Source organism: Phocoena sinus, chromosome 4 (genome assembly GCF_008692025.1).
Source record: "Phocoena sinus isolate mPhoSin1 chromosome 4, mPhoSin1.pri, whole genome shotgun sequence".
NCBI classification, from domain to species: domain Eukaryota; kingdom Metazoa; phylum Chordata; class Mammalia; order Artiodactyla; family Phocoenidae; genus Phocoena; species Phocoena sinus.
This window is the reverse complement of record NC_045766.1, coordinates 78,392,246-78,410,283: the sequence shown is the minus strand read 5'-3', so window position 1 is coordinate 78,410,283 and position 18,038 is coordinate 78,392,246. Positions and strand designations below refer to the sequence as shown.

General features: G+C 45.4%; 1 protein-coding gene across 8 annotated transcripts in view; it reads right to left on the bottom strand.

Annotated features, from left to right (window-relative positions):
* The window catches only part of FSTL1 (follistatin like 1), a 50,816-nt gene that overhangs the window by 18,190 nt on the left and 14,588 nt on the right, over positions 1-18,038 (bottom strand). For 2 of the 8 annotated variants that reach the window (XR_004349584.1, XR_004349586.1), the window contains one exon: positions 17,903-17,975. The exons of the other annotated variants lie outside the window; for them this stretch is intronic. The gene's annotated coding sequence lies outside the window, so the exon portion shown is untranslated. The remainder of the gene's footprint in view (positions 1-17,902; positions 17,976-18,038) is intronic. 8 annotated transcript variants of the gene reach the window in all.

Sequence of the window (18,038 nt, the reverse complement as noted above, 5' to 3'; positions counted from 1 at the left end):
ATAAGATGCCTTAACTGACTCCTACAGGATGAGAAGAGTAAGCTAGGCAGAAGTGGAAATGCTTGAGAGAAATACAGATACCTGAAGGACCAAAATCTCACTGAGCAGTGTTCAAGGCACTGCCATCTCAAAAGGCAAAAGAAGGATGGCTAAATCATTGGCAACATGGATCTGCTATTATTCGACATGGTCTTATGCAGCCCCTGCCCATATCTGCCTCTGGCTTCAAGACCAAGAGGGCCAAAGAATCACATGACAGACAGAACTGTTCTCAAACCACTTGTGGTCAGACATTAGTGTTCAGACATGTGCAGCAGGGAATGACAAGGCAGGGAATGACAAGGCAGGGAATGGTCCCAGTCTGTGCCACTGACAATGTGGGTGTTCACAGGCACTAATCTGTCAGTGACACAGTCCTTCCCTCCTATTAATTGGTGGCAGAAAGCTAGCCCCACCTCATCTGCCACTCAGGTCAGCAGTAGTGGAGGCTGAACGACGGAGAATGTGATTTCTTGAGCCCTTTTCTTGACTGCATGGGTAGGCAGTCACCAGTGCCTCCAGGCTTCTGCCCACTGGGGTAGCATTGGTCGTGGAAGAACCAGCAAAGATGGCAGAGGCTGGGATGGGGTCGTGGGACTGACTATACTAAAGATGGGGGATGGAACCTAAGATTCCATCCTTCAGGCCATGTCTGCCGTGTCATGCAGAAAACTCACACCCACAAAGCTTGTAACTGTAAAATTCTTATAGTCGGTAAATGTTTTACATCCAAGAAAAGGTCAAAGAAAGCAATAAACAAAGTGGATGTTGAGGGCTGAGAGGGTATGGCCAATACAAGTTGGTCTGCTGCCACCCGGAGGCTGCTTTGCAAACTCTAGGTTATTTTCTCTCTGAGCCAGCTTGCCCGTCATGCAGGGCTCCCATTGGTCTAGAAACCCTTGCCATGCTCACATTTCATTGGTTCACAAGCTGTTGCTAAACCCATTCTCTTTTGGATGTTGCTAAGGCGAATTCAATAAAGCTGGCAGGGAGCAAAGAAAGAGGAAGTAATTCCCAGCAGGCTGGGGGTACTGGAGAGCTGTTGTTTCCTAAACCAGGACTGGAGATAAAATCGACTATATTCTCCAGGCAGGGCCCTCTTGGAAACTCCCTGGGAATGGCAAGCAGCTCTAAAAATGAAGAGGAAAAGGCTATTGCTGACCAGTGTAAAAAAAAATCTCACATAAGACTACCTTCTCCTCTCCCCCTTCATGAAACAACATGCTGAGGGCTACAGCCAAATATATACCCCCAGTGAGTGTGTCATGTGAGTTAAAGACACACTACTGCATAAAAAAGCATGCTCAGACATATGCCTACACTCAAAGACACACCAGCAGACAGTCCCACAAGCCTCTACCACTTACTAGCTGTATGTCCATAATTAGTCACTTCAATTCTCTGAGCCTTGCTTTCTTCACCTGTAAAATAGGGGTAAATACCTGCCCTACCTTGTGAAGATAAAATGAGATAATATATTTGGAACTGCATCATAAACTGTAAAGCAAGCTGCTTGCTAAGTATTATTCATTTTAATGATTATAGAGTTTCCTGAAGAATAACCTGTGGCATTTACAGAGCCTATTTTCATCTTATGTTTGTTTCTAGTGAGTATTAAAAATAAAAGCTTTTACTGATAGGTCGAACTCAACCCAAGTCATTTTTCAGAAATAATTCTCAAAAACCCATTTAAAGAAACAGATACCCTTTACATAAAATATAATGACTAATAATTGAATAGTACTATTAAAATTTACAAAGCGTTTTCATACATACAATTTCATCTTACTGTGGACAGCCCTGCAAAAACATGCGTATTATTAACCACATTTTATAGATGAGGAAACAAAATGGGAAGGTCGAGTAACTTGCCCAAGGTCCCACAGCTAAAAATGAGGAGCTAGGATTCCAACCCAGATCTTCAGACAATAGATGACTAATCTCCTATTATAAATGCCTGGCGCCCTGCTAAGTGAATTTCATTTTACAGGATCTTATTTAAGCTCTACGACAACACCATAAATCAGACATCATAACTATCCCCATTTTATAGATGAGCGAGCTAAGCCTTAAGAGCTTAAATAAGTAGAAAGTGGCAGAGTTAGGGTTCTACCCAACCAAAGGGAAAACTATTCTTTTATATTTGATTTATTTTCATATCTATAAGATTGAAAATTAAAGAAATTATGATGGGGATTTGATTTGCATAATTAGCAAATGTCAGGAGAAAGTGCTTAAGGCTATGACAGAGTTAGATTTGATGTCCACCTCCCACCTCTGCTCCTTACTTGCCATGGTTGTGGGCAAGGTACTCTCTTTAAACCTCAGTTTCTAGTGTGTAAAATGGGAACACTAATCCCTATGAGGACTGTGGGAGGGTTATATGAGAGGTACTGCATGCAGCACAGTGCCTGCCACACAACAGGAAGCGGCCGTTATTACAGAGGGCAACTGATTTTCATACAATTTTCCCACCGTGATGCTGTCATCACCTTGGGCTGTCAAGTCCCCAACCATCCTTCCTTACACTGAATGATAATACTGAGAGCAGCACTGACCGAATGGAAAAAACCAAGGGCCTAACAACCCTGTTATCCTGTCTGAAGACCACAGAGAAATGCTAGCTAAACAGCATTCCTCTTTGCAGGTGGCACATCTGTCAATAGGGGGCAATCTCTCTCTTTGTCTTACGGAGCTTGGAGCTGCAATGCAGAAGCGCAGCTTTGGCTTCAGCAGCTCCTCCCAGCTCTGTCCTCCCAATCGAGATGTGACAAAGCGGGGTGGGAGAATGGGCGGGTGCCCTGAGGGCATCAGGACACCAAGAACCAGGGATTTGCTGACTTGGGAAAAAACATCTAACATGAAGCCCTCACAGCACACCAGCCCCCTATTCTGCCCATTCACAGGCATGCCGTCATGTAGAAATCAATAAGGAAGAAAAATTTCTTTGTGTCATTGAAAGCCCTTCTCCAAGCCCTATGTTCTCTGGGAGCAGGGATGTCAGGAGCATCCCTGAGGCTCCTGAGAAGTTCCTCAGAGCGGTAGGTGCTCTTACCCGTCTGCTGAGTGACTGATTCTGAGTGGGGGAGAACATCTTGAGAGGGGATAAACATGGCAGGAACATGCTCAAGGTACAGGACAATGGCTGCCTGGTGTGTGAGTGGTAGAAGAGAGAGATGAGGTGGGGGCTCGCAGGTGGCAGGGGGCGGGTCAGGCCAGGTGATCCAAGGGGCTCTCCATGGATCTGATGCACAGTGAAGACCCTGGGAAGTTTGGGACGGGGCAGGTGACATGATGAAGGTGTTGCTTTCGAATATTGCGTCTGGTCCCTTCCAGCTTGGAAATACCGACTCAAAGTGCAGGGCAGCCTGGAGAGAGGCTGGAGACAAAAACCTGCCAGGTGTAAGGCCGCAATCTTGTGGGGGGTGACCAGGGCCTAGGGCTAGTATTAATCAGGGCACCTACAACTGAGTGAGGCTCTTCACAGATCTCTTTGTCCTCACAACGTCTGTGTAGGTTTCCATATTTTTAGTTCCATGTAACAGACAGGGAGGAATTATAAGATTCAGAAAAGCTCTGTGATGTGCAGAATCCACATAACTAGTGAGAGCGGCGTCAGAACCGGAACACAGATCAGCCTGACCCCAGAGTCCTGATAATCCCTTATGGGGAACAGTCAAATGAGCTGCAGGGAGAGGGTACAGCTACGAGGGCTGGTACAGGGAGGAGTCACAGGCGCAGTGCAGTTCTCACAATGGAAAGAAAATTGTCTGCTTTACTACCATAACAATTTTAGGAATTAGGTCCCAAAGCTGTATGAGAATTTCATCTACGTAGAGATGACGACGTTGGCATCTGAATATTCTCTGGGAGCGTGAGGTCGCAGGTATGTGAACCGGTTGTCTGAATATACCTGTGTGACTGAGTGGAGAGAGGGAATGTGTTCTGGAAGTGAGGCCACCATGATATATTGAGAAAAATCAACAAAATACTTGCTCCCTATGGAGAAACATCAAGTTTCTAGCTTTATCCTTCTACATCCTCTCCTTGACTTGCTTTTATGTTGTTTTCATTATGTGTTGCAAGCCATGCTCTGGGGGTTTGGTCTCATGTTACTCTGCACACTTCAAATTCCCCTTGGTAAAAGACGACCGGGAACATTGCTGACTTTTACCAGGGAAAAACGTCCTCTCTGAGCCACTGCATGGTGATAATGATACTTTCTGTTTGAATAGCAATTTTGACGAGTCTGTAATTTTTACTGTTACTTTTATTTTCCAAACCTTTTAGGATAGGCAGGCAGGGGTTACTTCTAAGGTCCCTCCAGATGTAACATCCTGTGATAAAGAAGAAATGGAGGCTCACAGCTGTATTGACTGGTCCAAGACTTCATGGGTACAGACCTGGGTCCTGGCCCAAGGTCTCCAGACTTTATTTCCAGTCCTCTTTCCACTAAACCACTTTGCCTCTCTACAAATCAGAGCTAGAAAAGGTATTGTCTTGGATCCAAGGTCTAAAAAAAAACAAAACAAAACAGAAATTATCTTTGCACTTGAAAAAGGTCCTTTGCAAGCCATGGGAAAACCAGTTATTTGCAAAACCACCAGTAGAGGTGACAGGGTGTCTGAGTCTCTGGGCTGACCAGCACTAAGCCTGAACATAAAATATGCTTTGAATGTTTAAAAGAAGTCTTCTGAAGTAAAACAATTTCTGGAAGAACAGTGTGCTTTGGCAGGGGAGGAAGCTTATAAGCAAAGCCATAAAACTGTCAGCTTAATATACCATCATCATTTCACTAATGTGAACTGGGTTGGCTCTGTCCCCTCCATCCCTTTTCTCCTTCCCAACTTTCTTTTTGAAAAAAAACAGCCCTACGTATGCCAAGGTGGAATTTTGGCTCCCCTTGCCACTATTCTGTGACAGAGCGGCTTTGCTGACATGAGAAAGGCTCTCCTTGCTTTGCCAGAATTAGTCATGGAAACTTCACAGGAACACCAGGGCCCCTCAGATATGCTGAGCACCAGAGCTGGGGACAAAGGAATTCACAGAACTGGGGAGAGCAGGAGACCTGGGTGGGGCACAGGCTGGGACGGCCGTTCTGGAATGGAACCCAGTAGCACAGGCTTGAGAAAGCCAGGAAGAAAGCAAGGCCACTTCAGGACCCTGAAATATGGCTGGAGCATCAGGTGACCTTGCTCAATTCTCTGATTCTTTTTCTCTGAAGGGTGTGTTGCTGCGTCCTACATATTCCAGGAAAGAGGAGGAAGGAGTGACTTCTAGCAGCTGCTCTGATGCGCTTGGCAATAGGCACTGTGTTTGTCCCTCCCTCGTGGGTGCTCACAGCCAATCCCTCATCTTAAGGTTTAGGCACCAGGGCCAGACCCAGGTTTTGTGGGGCCTGAAGCTTAAACAAGTTGAGGGGCCCCCCTTAAGCAAAAGAATACACCACTGTGACTGCAAAATTGGGCACAGGGCTTTGGAAGTGGGCCTTACAAGTAAAAGGACCGAAAATGAAGCTTAATTAGCTTCTCAGTCAATCTGACTCACCATAAACAAGAAGGCTTTGAGGCCTTTAGTCTGTTAGTCAGAGCCCTATTTAATATTTTATGCACACAAAGTATATCTCAAGTAGACTAAACGCCTGCACATTTTGGCTTCCCACAGACTCACCACATTGTCTTGCCAGAGAAAAATGCTCAGTAAACGTTTTTTACATTAAATGTCATTTGGGGTTCTTCAGGTTGGTGTCAGTGTCAGTGGCCAGCGACAATGCACTCAGGATGTTTGGGGTAAGGCATGGCTAAGCTTCATGATATCAAAATAAGGGCTGCATCACCCCCCAAATGTATTGTGTGCATGGAAATGCCTACTTTCAAATTTCAAATGGGACAAAGCTGTTTACCTTAACCACTGTCTTTGTTATTTTACAGATTCTGTCACATTCTCTTAAGTGCTGGCCCTGTCACACAAGGATCTACACTGCCATCTTCATATGGAAGCCCTTTCACCTTCCCAGCTGCTCATCTGCCATCTCTGGAATGCCTCCCCCTCCATATGTTAGGACTTTTTTGAGGTGGCCCAGTTAGAGCATGGCAGACTGGATGCTTGGTTTCTATATAATGGTAAGTTCAGTTTTCTGCAGTGGTCTTGTCCAGTCATAGCATAAACAAATAGTGGCATTTAGTAAGCACAGAGTTAGCAATATGTTAGGCCCTTTCACATGGACTGAAAATAATCTCACAAGGGTCTATGAGGGTGGAGTATTCATCCCTGTTGGCAGTGAGGAGGCTGTAACTCTGAGCTGTTTGTGAGGCAGGTAGGCATTTCTGCTCCCATGCCTTCAGGTCATGGTCCACAGCAATGAGCTGGGTGTCTTCCTGTGGAGTGCCATGCTATCTCCCCAACTCAGGCACATGCAATGATGTCACTCTGACAGGGGCTCCTGGGCTCCCCACTATCTGTCAACAGTCTTCAGAGTGACCCCTGGGAATTCCCAAGATAGCGTGGCAGTCTTCCTAAAGGGTGCTTTTTGTAAGTTCCCTGGTTTCACAATTTCACCCTTCAGTTTCATCAGAACCCTGAATGGAAACTTTTAAGCCAGACCACTCTCCACCCTGAATTAGTCTGTTAGGTGTGAGCATGGTATCATTTTCTGTTTTCCAACCATCTGCCTGAGACTTGCCCATTTTAAAGGACAAAGTAGAGGGTATGGATAGTCCTCTAGTCTTCTTCAGTGAAAGCCAAAGCAAGGAGTTTAAACCTCTCAGAAAGCGTATTTGATAATGCCTATAACAACAAACAAGAAGGATAACAGGGGCTTCCCTGGTGGCGCAGTGGTTAAAATTCTTCCTGCCAATGCAGGGGACACGGGTTCGAGCCCTGGTCTGGGAAGATCCCATATGCCGTGGAGCAACTAAGCCCGTGTACCATAACTACTGAGCCTGCACTCTAGAGCCCGTGAGCCACGACTACTGAGCCCGCGTGCTACAACTACTGAAGCCTGCGTGCCTAGAGCCCGTGCTGTGCAATAAGAGAAGCCACCACAATAAGAAGCCCGTGCACCGCAACGAAGAGTAGCCCCTGCTTGCTGCACCTAGAGAAAGCCTGCGCACAGCAACGAAGACCCAACGCAGCCAAAAATAAATAAATAAAATAAATAAATTTATTTTAAAAAAAAGAAAAGAGGATAACAGCCTGTGACCAGCATGGTACAAGTCCTGTGGCATATACTCTAAAAGAGTACAGGATATGGCCTCTGCCTTCACAGAAGTTTCTAACGTAGTCTGGGAGACGAAACTAACACACACAGACCAATGCAGTCCTGAAGTCAATGGGGCTGACCTTAGGAGATGGGTGTCATGGACGAGGTGGGACTTGTCCTGAAGAATGGTAGGATCTGGACAGAAAATCTGTAAGTTTCTGAGCAGGAGGGTTTTTTTTTTTTTTTGTGGTACGCAGGCCTCTCACTGTTGTGGCCTCTCCCGTTGCGGAGCACAGGCTCCGGACGCGCAGGCTCAGCGGCCATGGCTCACGGGCCCAGCCGCTCCACGGCATGTGGATCTTCCCGGACCAGGGCTTGAACCCGTGTCCCCTACATCGGCAGGCGGACTCTCAACCACTGCGCCACCAGGGAAACCCTAGCAGGAGGGTTTTAAGAACAGTTGGGTGGTGGTATGTGGGAAGAAATAGGTCAGGAGGAATTGGGGGCACAAGGAAACCAGCTAGAAAGAGTCTGGGGTGATAAGTCTCATGGAAGGCAGTGACATGGATTCAGAGAAAGGAAGAAATCCAAGAGCAATCTCTAAAGAACAAGGGGATCTGGCAACATACCAGACAGAAGAGAGGAAGGAGAAAATCCAGGGAGCTGCCAAGATCTTTGGCTTTGAAGGCCTGGAAGGCTGCTGGTGTGTCTGTCAGAGTGGAGCCCTGGGAAGGGGCTGAATGAAAGAGGGGCAGGCGATGATGAGTTAGTTATGGACATTAGTCTAAAGGGACAGTAAAACATCCCACGAAGTTGAAAATAAAGGATTGGAGATGCACATCTGGACATCATCTGTGTAGATGATGAGAACAAATGAGCTCAGGAGGAAAGGGTAGGAATGGAGGGCTGAGGGCAACTGAGACAAAGGGACAAGATGAGCACAGAGAGCAGCAGAAAGGAAGGCAGGTTGCCCATGGGGTCCTTGTGCAAATCAGAAAACGTGTCTTCCCCTTTGGGCAGATGCAACACCGGGCCAGGTTACAGGGCTTGGCAAGCAGAGTGCAGGCTGGATTTCAGCCGCCCTCACCTCCTTGTGCAGTGAAGAGCCTGCACAACTGTATGGGGGCTGTGAAGGCAGGACCAGCCAAGAAAGCAGAGTAGGCACACTCAGAAAACTGGGAGCAAAACCAGGAAGTCCAGAGAGCTCCTAGAAATGGAAGATGAATGGCACTGCATGAGAAATGCTCTGGCAAACATTGGGAAGTAGGCAAAAAAAAAAAAAAACCCACAAAAAAACTTTTAAACCTCTGCTAAAACCTGAATCAGTAACCCAGGCGTCAGACCAGGCAGAGGCAGTGAGGTCCTATGTAAAGAGAATTGGTGCAAGAGCCTGGAGAGAGGCCTTGGACATGTCTCTGCTTCTAACACACTGTGTGACTTAGGGCAAGGTGCTTGACCTCTCTGGGCCTCAGATTCCCCATCTATAAAATGTAAGTGTTGTTGATGATGCCAAAGTCCCTTAAACTGTTAGAATTCTCTTACCTAGGAAGCACAGGAATTTACCATTTCAGATGTTCCTGAGTATCAAACTTTAATCTCCCAAGGAAACTAACCTAAACTAAACTAAAGATGTTGGTTATGTATAGACCCTCTTGAGGGTGTTTCACGGTTTTTGCCGGGCTTTGGTGGGGGAATTAAAGTTGGATTTCATAGTCAAAGGATTTTCATAAGCAATGCTTTTTCATTCCCTCCTGGATCATGGCAGAGGAAATCAGGGGAGCAGTAATGGGACCCCAACTGAGTGGCCTGATTTCACTCTTAACTGGTTGGAACCCTCTACTCCCCTAGAATGCCATTAATAACATTTTTATTCTATTTGTGTTTGCCTTGCAAGAAAAAAAAAGGAAGAAAAGAAGGGAGAGAATGGCTAAAGGAAATTCACATGAGATTCACAATTCTTCATTCCTGCCAAGAACCTGTCACTGAAGTATGTCTGGGACTGCCAGGACTTACATTTACTCAGCATTCATGCTCTAATTATTTCCACATGTAGTTCAAGGAAAATGGTTGATTAAAGGTTAAAAAAAAAAACGCACACACCTAAGTCCCAATTCCCTCAACTAAAGAAGGGAGACAGCTCTAGGGCAGCTGTGGAAGAGTTCTGAGAGCCAGTTTTAGAAGTGTCCCCTGCAGTGCTGGCCACATCTGGACCAACATCCCCACACATTCCCGGCACTCCTTCCCAAGCAAGCCAACCCTCCACCTCCCCAGGCTTCCCAAGCCCTGAACAAAAGAGAATTCACATTCTTTGGACTTCTGAGTGGAATACAGGATTTATTCCCCTGCTTTGGTGGAAGGCAGAAGAGACATGAATACAGGCTAAGAGCTACAAGTTCTCCTCACCAGCCCTTTTGGCCTGGGCTCTTCTCAATTTAGGTAGCTCCTGATATCACATAACTCCTAAGGAAGGAATCCAATGTGGCAGAGAACTTGGGTACCTTCCTTGAACTGGGGGATAACCATTTGTGGCTCCTTTCCATCATCCCAGTTTGCACATGGCTCTCCCTAAAACTGAAAGGCAATCCACTGCTCTCCAAGGTGGTTCACATGATCTGGCACCAATGCCAACACTGTCACCTACTTGGCCACATTTAACCAGGTCTTTGGCACGTGGCTCAGCCTTCTTCCTCTCTTCTGAGTGACTTCATTGTTTACTTGGCCTTCTCACCTCCAGGAATCCTCATTTCTCAGGTCCTCTGGCTATAGGCACTTCAGGAGGTGTCTGTGAGTAGAGCAGGTGGCCAAAGCAGACTAAAATAAAGGGTATGGGGCAACTGAGGTACTACGTTTGAAAAGAAAACTCATTACCCTTTGAAAATGTCAGCACCATGAGGTATTGTTATCTGCTTCTTTAACCTTCAGATGGGCAAAGAACGTCCCACAGGACCAGCTAAAAAAATAATGTCACCGGGCTTCCCTGGTGGCGCAGTGGTTGAGAGTCCGCCTGCCGATGTAGGGGACACGGGTTCGTGCCCCGGTCCGGGAGATCCCACATGCTGCAGAGCGGCTGGGCCTGTGAGCCATGGCCGCTGAGCCTGTGCGTCTGGAGCCTGTGCTCCGCAAAGGGAGAGGCCACAACAGTGAGAGGGGAAGTCTGATTTATCGTCTGGATTGCCCCAATTCTTCCTGTCCTTCAAAGCTTAGCTCAAGTTACACCACTCCATCCTCAGTGACTTTTTCCTTTTGATTGGTATGAATTCCTCCTTCCTTCTCTGAACGTTCATCCCTCTCTGTATGAACTCCTTTTGATCACTTTTAAAAAACTTTTAATTGTGCAGATTTTGTCTTCCCAGCTGAACTATAAGTTTCTAAAGGACAAGGATTATGTTTTAGAGTTCTGTCACAGGTCCTGGCATAGCACCCTGTGACACTCAGTCAACCTTCGTTGAAAGTATGAAAGGGGGACTGAACCCCACTGCCCTAAGGACTTGGAGCAGGGGCAGAAAGCCAGCCCTTGTGCCAGCTTCCCTCCTGGGGCTGCCCCCTTCCAGGACCAGTCTTTTTGGGGAAATAGGATCAAGACCCAACTCTTCCACTAGGCCATAAATATTTAGCTTGGAATTTCACTAATTAGAGATTGCCTTAGACCCACAGAAAGACATTGGGGTGCACATGTATGTGTGTTTTGATAAAGTGGACAGGAGAACAATGGGGGACTGAAATGACTTTCAGACATGTCCTTGTTCACAATTAATGTATAACCTAGCTGATACGCTGAGGGAATGAGAATTTGGTGGAGGGAGGGAGGGTGGAAGATGAGGTGATGCGGGAATATGAGGTCCCTCAGGGAGGGCAAAATTGGGTGGGACTTCAGAGTGTAGCGTACAGGCCACCCAAGAGCAGCCCAACAAGGTGGCCTATAAAAGGGAGAAGTGGACATGAAGAGAAGCACGTGAGAAGAGGCCAAGAGAAATTGTGCAAATGGGCTTATTATCAAGGCAGCTGTTTTGTGTTACCTCTTCTCAGGAACCCCACCCGACACTGCCCTATGGGTAGAAGGAAGGCAAGATGGTCAGTCTTCCTACATGAGAAAAAGAGGCTTCTTGCCTTGTTCTTCCCCTCCTCCAGTCTGAGAATATCTCTAGCCACTCCCCTCTGGCTCATCCACTAGGCTGACCTTGCAGTGGGCTGGAATACACTGAAATGAGTTGCCAGGGCAGGGCAAAGACTTAGCTGTGCCCGTGTGATTTATTTCCCCTGGTGCTTGGGGAAAAGGAATTGTGATGTCCAACCAAGAGCTGAGACCATTTGACAGAATGGAGCGGGCAAGAGGGTGGGGGGAAAGCCAAGAAGGCAGGGTTGACTGGAACAAAATAGAACAGAGAGACCCAGAGACCCAGCATAGCAGAGCAGCCTAAGTCTCCTCTTTAAAGACATAGACAAAGCCCTGGGAATCTTTTGGGGTAGTGGAGCTGAAAAGCATCTGTCAAGTTTGCAGCATCCTGGCAATTATTCTCCAGCCCAGGGAATGCAGAAGGGGTTAAAACCCAGCAAGAAACTCTGGACTAAATGAAGTCTCCATATGTGTGGCTCGGTATGGTTCTAGGAGAAATAGACAGATGTAATTAGAAGTGCTCAGACATTGTGTTGTCATGGCAACTGCCAGACAGGGGCAGGGGGAGGGGGGCACTGGGGGGGGAAGTAGGGGGAAAACCTGGAGTCTGAGGAATACAATCTTCCAACGAAATGCCAGAGGCAGGTGGCGGTCATCACCCTCAGGCTCCACAAGCAGGGTCTGTTTCTCTAGCCTACCCACTCCCAGACTCTTGAGGACTCTCCCTACCCAGTTCCTCCTCACTTCCCACCGGCTGGGTACATACCCAGAGCAATTCCACATGCAAATGAAGGGCTACTTTCAGATGGCATCCAAAGGAAGTTGATTCTTGGGGAAGAGTTTGTGCAGGTGATATTGTTCTCTGGGCGGTCTCTGGCCCCAGGAGCTTTCTGGATCTGAGTCTGAGGACCAGTGAAGGAGGCTGCAGGTTTAATTTATATATCACTATGGAGCCTAGCTCCTCTATGAGGGGGATGCTGGATGAGTGCTGAGGGCAAGTAGGGGTATGTGAGCTTGAGTGGGGGAACACGTGCTCATAGTAGGACTATGATACATTTTATCAGCCAAACTGGGACATTTTTGAGAGTAAAAGGGGGAACTTTCAAATAGATTACTTGGACAACAGGCATTAACTGTGACACATGGTCACCTTAATTATTAGGCTGCCCAAGTGGAAAATGCTTATTTTCATTTATAATGTGGGAATTCTTACCTGGTGTCTATGAGACCCTAGAAACCCAGCTATAGATTTTGGTACTCGGTTTTCCTAGGGCATAACCTAGGAAAGATGAAAAACCCAAAGAAAGTACTATTTTGGGCCTGAGCTGCCTCTTGTAGCTTTAATCTCCCTTGATTCAACTGCCACATGAGGATATCCATGGGGTTCTGCTGCTGCAAAGCTGGGGAACCTGGGCAGATGAGACCATTGTTACTTCAGAATCTTTGTCATTACAAATCCTTCTAACTACTTCTCTAAAGAGACAATCATTAATTTCACGCATCGTTGCCAAAGGGAGCCGGTCCTAATAAATTTACGGCAATAATGTGGTCAATGGAGTGGGATCATTCCACAGCAGTGAGACCTAATAAATCTCCCCCTGAAGAGGGGAGGTTTCCAAAGGTGCATTATTAAATATTCCTTAACAACAGAACCAAAAGCAGTGGCTCAGGGATCCTCTGGTCACAAAACCCAGCGAAAGGTCAGACTCTCCCAGGCAACCAGCAGAAATGACTGTATTTTAAGTATAATACAGCCAGCCTAGAAATTATAAGCATGTGGTCCAGCCACAACCTCAGTTACAAAATTGTAGGATGTTTAAAGGGTAAGGCCACCCAGGGTGCATCCCCTAGTATTTTCTCAGGGACTCTGGAAATCACAACCATCTGGTCAGAGTTCCTGGCAGTTACTTAGCAATCACGGCTGGTCGCAGCCCTCTCTTCTCAACCCTGGTTCAAGGTTGGCAGCCACTGGGGCCAATGTGCCTTATTTACCTGGACCTATACCCCGACAGGTTCTGGAAAATGGGGCTCAAAATCTCTGAGCTTAATGTAGAGCTTCCCCAAGATTTTTAGGTGGCAATTATGACCCTTAATCATCAATTAACACTGCTGCTCTCTGCTGGGCAGGAGTGTCAGGAAATTCCAGCACCCACTGCATGTTTCCTGGGTTTTAATAGTCCAGTTTAGAGGAATGTTAATCTTTCTGGAATGAATTAAGAATTACATAAAATCAATCCTTTTGAAAAAAGCTACACTCCAAACACAATTTAATCTGCACTTCCTTATCATTGTCCAGAGTGGAATTGGACAAAACCTATTTTGGAAAAAGTCAGCAAAATATGGAATAATCAAGCAACAAAATATCAAATATCATGCTAGATGCTAGGGACTCAAGGAACAATAAAGCATAGTCCATGTCCCTAAGCTGGTGACAGTTCAGGTGAGAAGATGGAATTTTAAATAACAGAACAACACAATCTAATAAGAGCTAAGGCAAGACAATGTGTGGCTAAATGCAACATATGGTTAGGTGACAACTGTCTAGAGCAGTGCTGTCCAACAGAAATATAACACCAGGCTCATAAATGAGTTAAAATTTTCTAGTAGCCATATTTTAAATAGCCAAATGAAACAGATAAAATTATTTTAATAATTTGTTTTATTAAGCCAATATAGCCAAAAGATTACCATTTCAGCATGTAATAATTATTAATGAGACATTTTACACTCCTTTTTTTCATACTAAATCTTTGAAATCCGGCATGTATTCTATACTTACAGCACATCTTAATGGGACTGGCCACATTTCAAGTGCTCAAGAGCCACCTGTGGCTAGTGCTTTTCCTACTGAACAGCACAGTTCTAAACAGTAAGTTCTGAATTCTGACATTACTGAGAGCTGAATAGAGGAGGAGAGTTTAGATAGAGAGATTAAGACTTTAACTGGGAATGTTTTAGAAGTGGTGTGTATTACAGAAGTCAACAGATATTATCTGATCCCGCGGGGAAGGCAGCGTGCTGGGCTGCGTCTGAGACCAGGAAACTGAAAGAGTACCTAGTCCTTTGAAAATGGACAGGCATCCTGGGCGCTTAAGCCTAATTCTGACTCAGCTTTCAATGCCTGTGGACAAGGCACTTCACCCTTCTGGTCTCCTCTATAAGGAAGATAAAATGTTTGCTACCTCCTACTTTAGGACTGTATGGCTTATCTCATGAAACAGTGTTAAAGGGCTAATTAAACTACATATTTTGAGCCTTCTCTTTACTTAAATACGCTTTTTTTTCTGCATAGAAGTCCATGGACAACTTTCACAATGAGGTGGATATTTCTCAAAACTCTTTTTTTCATTTTTCCGCTCTACTGATATATTTACTGTTGCCATCAGCTTTCAATAATATCACACACACACACACACACACACACACATTTTTAGTGCCTTGAGATTAAAGTCAATGAAAACATGCACATTCTATTCTTCTTGAGATACTCCTGCCTTGCATTCTTTCCTTGGAGCAGTTGGGAAGCCACAGCTTGCGGAAAAGGAGCTGCAAAACCTACTTGTGCTGGCCAATCAGGCCTTAGCCGACAGGAGGCCCACTAGTGGGAATGTGCCAGGTATCCTGCTCCATTGTAGCAAACTCCCTATTTTTGCAGAGATTAAAATCCTGTGAGACCCTTAAGCTATACCAACAATGCACAAAGACCTCCTTTTCTGTTCATTTTGTTTTCCCTAAGGACTGCATTAGAAACTCTACCCCAAACCCACTAGCTCAGTAACTACACACAGATTATCATTTGCGGTAAAAACATTCCCAAGTATTATCTGGCGGTATAGTTCTTAAAGCTCTGTTCTCCTTCATTTTTAACTGACTGAACACGAGAGAAATGCCACACACTGAAATGACTTCACTGAAAAGTGGAGCAAGATGCAGCGGAAGTCGGGAACGTGGTCTGTGGGTCAATGGCAGAAGAGTTTAGAGAGTAAAACTGCAGATAAGGGGCTGGTCTGTTCCCTGGGACTCCACTCACTACTGGCCACTGTGCCTCTGGTGGAACTTTCCCCAGGAGAGAAGACTTCTCTGAGATCTAATGTGGAAATCCAGATACATTGTTTTACCCATACTGGGGACATCACAGGTGCCATTCAAATGAAACAGAAGAAAGAACAAAAGCAGAAAGCCTCCCAAAAAGTAAAGGTCTCAGCAAATGGTGAGGTCAGAAGACAAAATGACCAGAGGCCTTGGGGCAAAGAATCACTGAAAACAGAATTTAATGCTTTATTTTACATTCCTTGGGACATATGCTTACTCTGGGAATAAGGCCCAGTTAAATCAGAATTGCTGATCATGGAAAGAAAGAATAAAAATATTTACTATTCAGCTAGTGTCTGTGTAAATTCCAACTTTACCTGGACCTGAGAAATCAGAATCCAGGTTTCAGACTAAGCAAGCCCAGCATTACTACCATGTCCAAGGTTAAGCAAGGTGTTGATGGACACGTACTATCAACCACCTTCCCAGGTGCACAATATACTTGCAGAATCTGGCACAGAAATGATTGAGGTGGGCAGGATACTATGCATCTTCTCATATTGCAGATGAGATATTTGAGTGCATTGATCAATACATTTGGCCAGTGGATTAATTCCACAAATTATTTACTGAGCACCTACTATATGCTAAGCTCAGTTCCAGGTGCTGGGGATTCATTGGTAAAGGAGAAAGAAGGGCTCTGTCCTGAAGGAGTACATATTCTAGAGGGAGGACAGTGAGTAAACACAAATAACAAGATCATTTCAGATTGTGATGAATGTTTAGAAGAGTACAGAGTATGTTTGACAGAGAAATCTGGGAGAGAGGTCACCACTTAGATCGAGTGGTTAGGAAACACTCTTTCGAGCCGAGACCTGAGGGATGAATGGAGCAATTCAGACAGAAGGAAAGTGTGAAGGTTCTGAAGCAGGGTGGAATTTGTCATGTTCCTGGACCAGAAGAAAGGTCACTGTGGCTGTGACACAGGGCCCAACAGGGAGAGCAATGAGAGGTGAGCTAGAAAAAGCAAGCAAGGGCTTGAGCATGTAGGGCCCTGTAGGCATGGGTAAGAAGTTTATATTTTATTCTTAATGAGATGAGGGCTAGTGGAGGGTTTTACATAGAAGAGTGACGTGATTATATAAGTGCTTTATGAAGATCGCTCAGGTTGCTGTGCAGAGAAGTAGATGGAGAAAGCTAGAGGGCAAAGGGGTAGAGCAGCTAGGATGCTACTGCAATAGCCCAAGTACAAAATGATGGCGGCATGGACTAAGGTGGTGGTCATGGAGACGGAACAGTCAATAGAGAGGTGATATACTCTGACAGCAGAGCCGACAGAATTTGCTGATGGACTGACTGGGTACGGATGGGGCAAGTGAAAAATCAAAAGGAAGATTCCTGGATACTTCAAGCTGATAATAAAAAACCCCAGCCAGTTCTAGGTAGGTATAGACATGGACATGCCAATGGCCCAGTCTAGAGTCAGGCTCAGAAGAATCTTCTGTCAGACTGGCCCTGGGATCCCGATGAGTCCCAAGCCTTCTTCACGAAATTGAATTATAGTTTAGGAAGTGAGTTCACCAAGCTCACTAAGACCTGGGGTAAACAGACTCTGCTTATGGAAATCTGTCTAGAATTGACCCATACTTCCAAACTGTTCCACTAGCCTTTAAATATTTATGGTATTTTTCAAAATGGTTTTCTGTGGTGAAATGTCTGGAAAACATTGCTTATAGTACTTTCTTTTAGAGAGGAAGATAAATAATGCACAGGAACGTTATAAGGGTCTGAAGTCTTGCAACTAAAAGACCATTTAACCAAGCACATATATTAACATCACTCAGTACTCAGTTTGAGAAACATGGGTTTAGGCTCTGTATGTCTCCCCCTGTAGTTCTACTCTCCCCTGGAATTCAAGCAACAAGAGAATAGCAGCTACTATTTATTGAGCACTTACCTTACATAAGGTACTTTGTACCATTATCTCCCTTGCTATACACACTATATACACGCACTGTTTTAATTTACATCTTGTGCATTATCATTTGCTGTTGTGAGTTTTGCTTATGGTCCACACATTCATTTAGTAAAAAGTCACCTTTCTTTTCTGATCGTATGTATCAGCAGAGTTCACTCACAGTATTTCCTCACAAAGCATTTAAGATAAAAGCCAGATATTCTTCACTTTATCACCCCTTCTTCCTTTACGTACCCAACTATAGCTAACAGTGAGCGTCTCCCACGCCCATCACCGCCTCCTTCCTCTCCCTGCAGTCTTCCCCAACACTACTTTCCTTCTTCCTATTTACTCCACGCATTTCTAAACAAGAAACTGTTTTAGGACAGTTCCATGCCTTGAACACCCTTGGCCTTAGAATCCTTTGTCTCTCCCTCAAAGGGAATGTCATGACTTTCTGAATATGGCTGTTGTCACATGTAAATCCACAGACTGGTAATGTAGACACACACACACACACACACACACACACACACACACACGCGCTCACTTCACCAACCTGGTTAGAGAGAAGACTTTCCTGGAGTTAAACAGATCATTGGGGAATGAGGAGGTCTTTGCACTCCAGGCCACTGTAATGTGAGTAATTATGGTCACTAAATGACAATGCTATTTACCCTAGGCCAAATAATGAT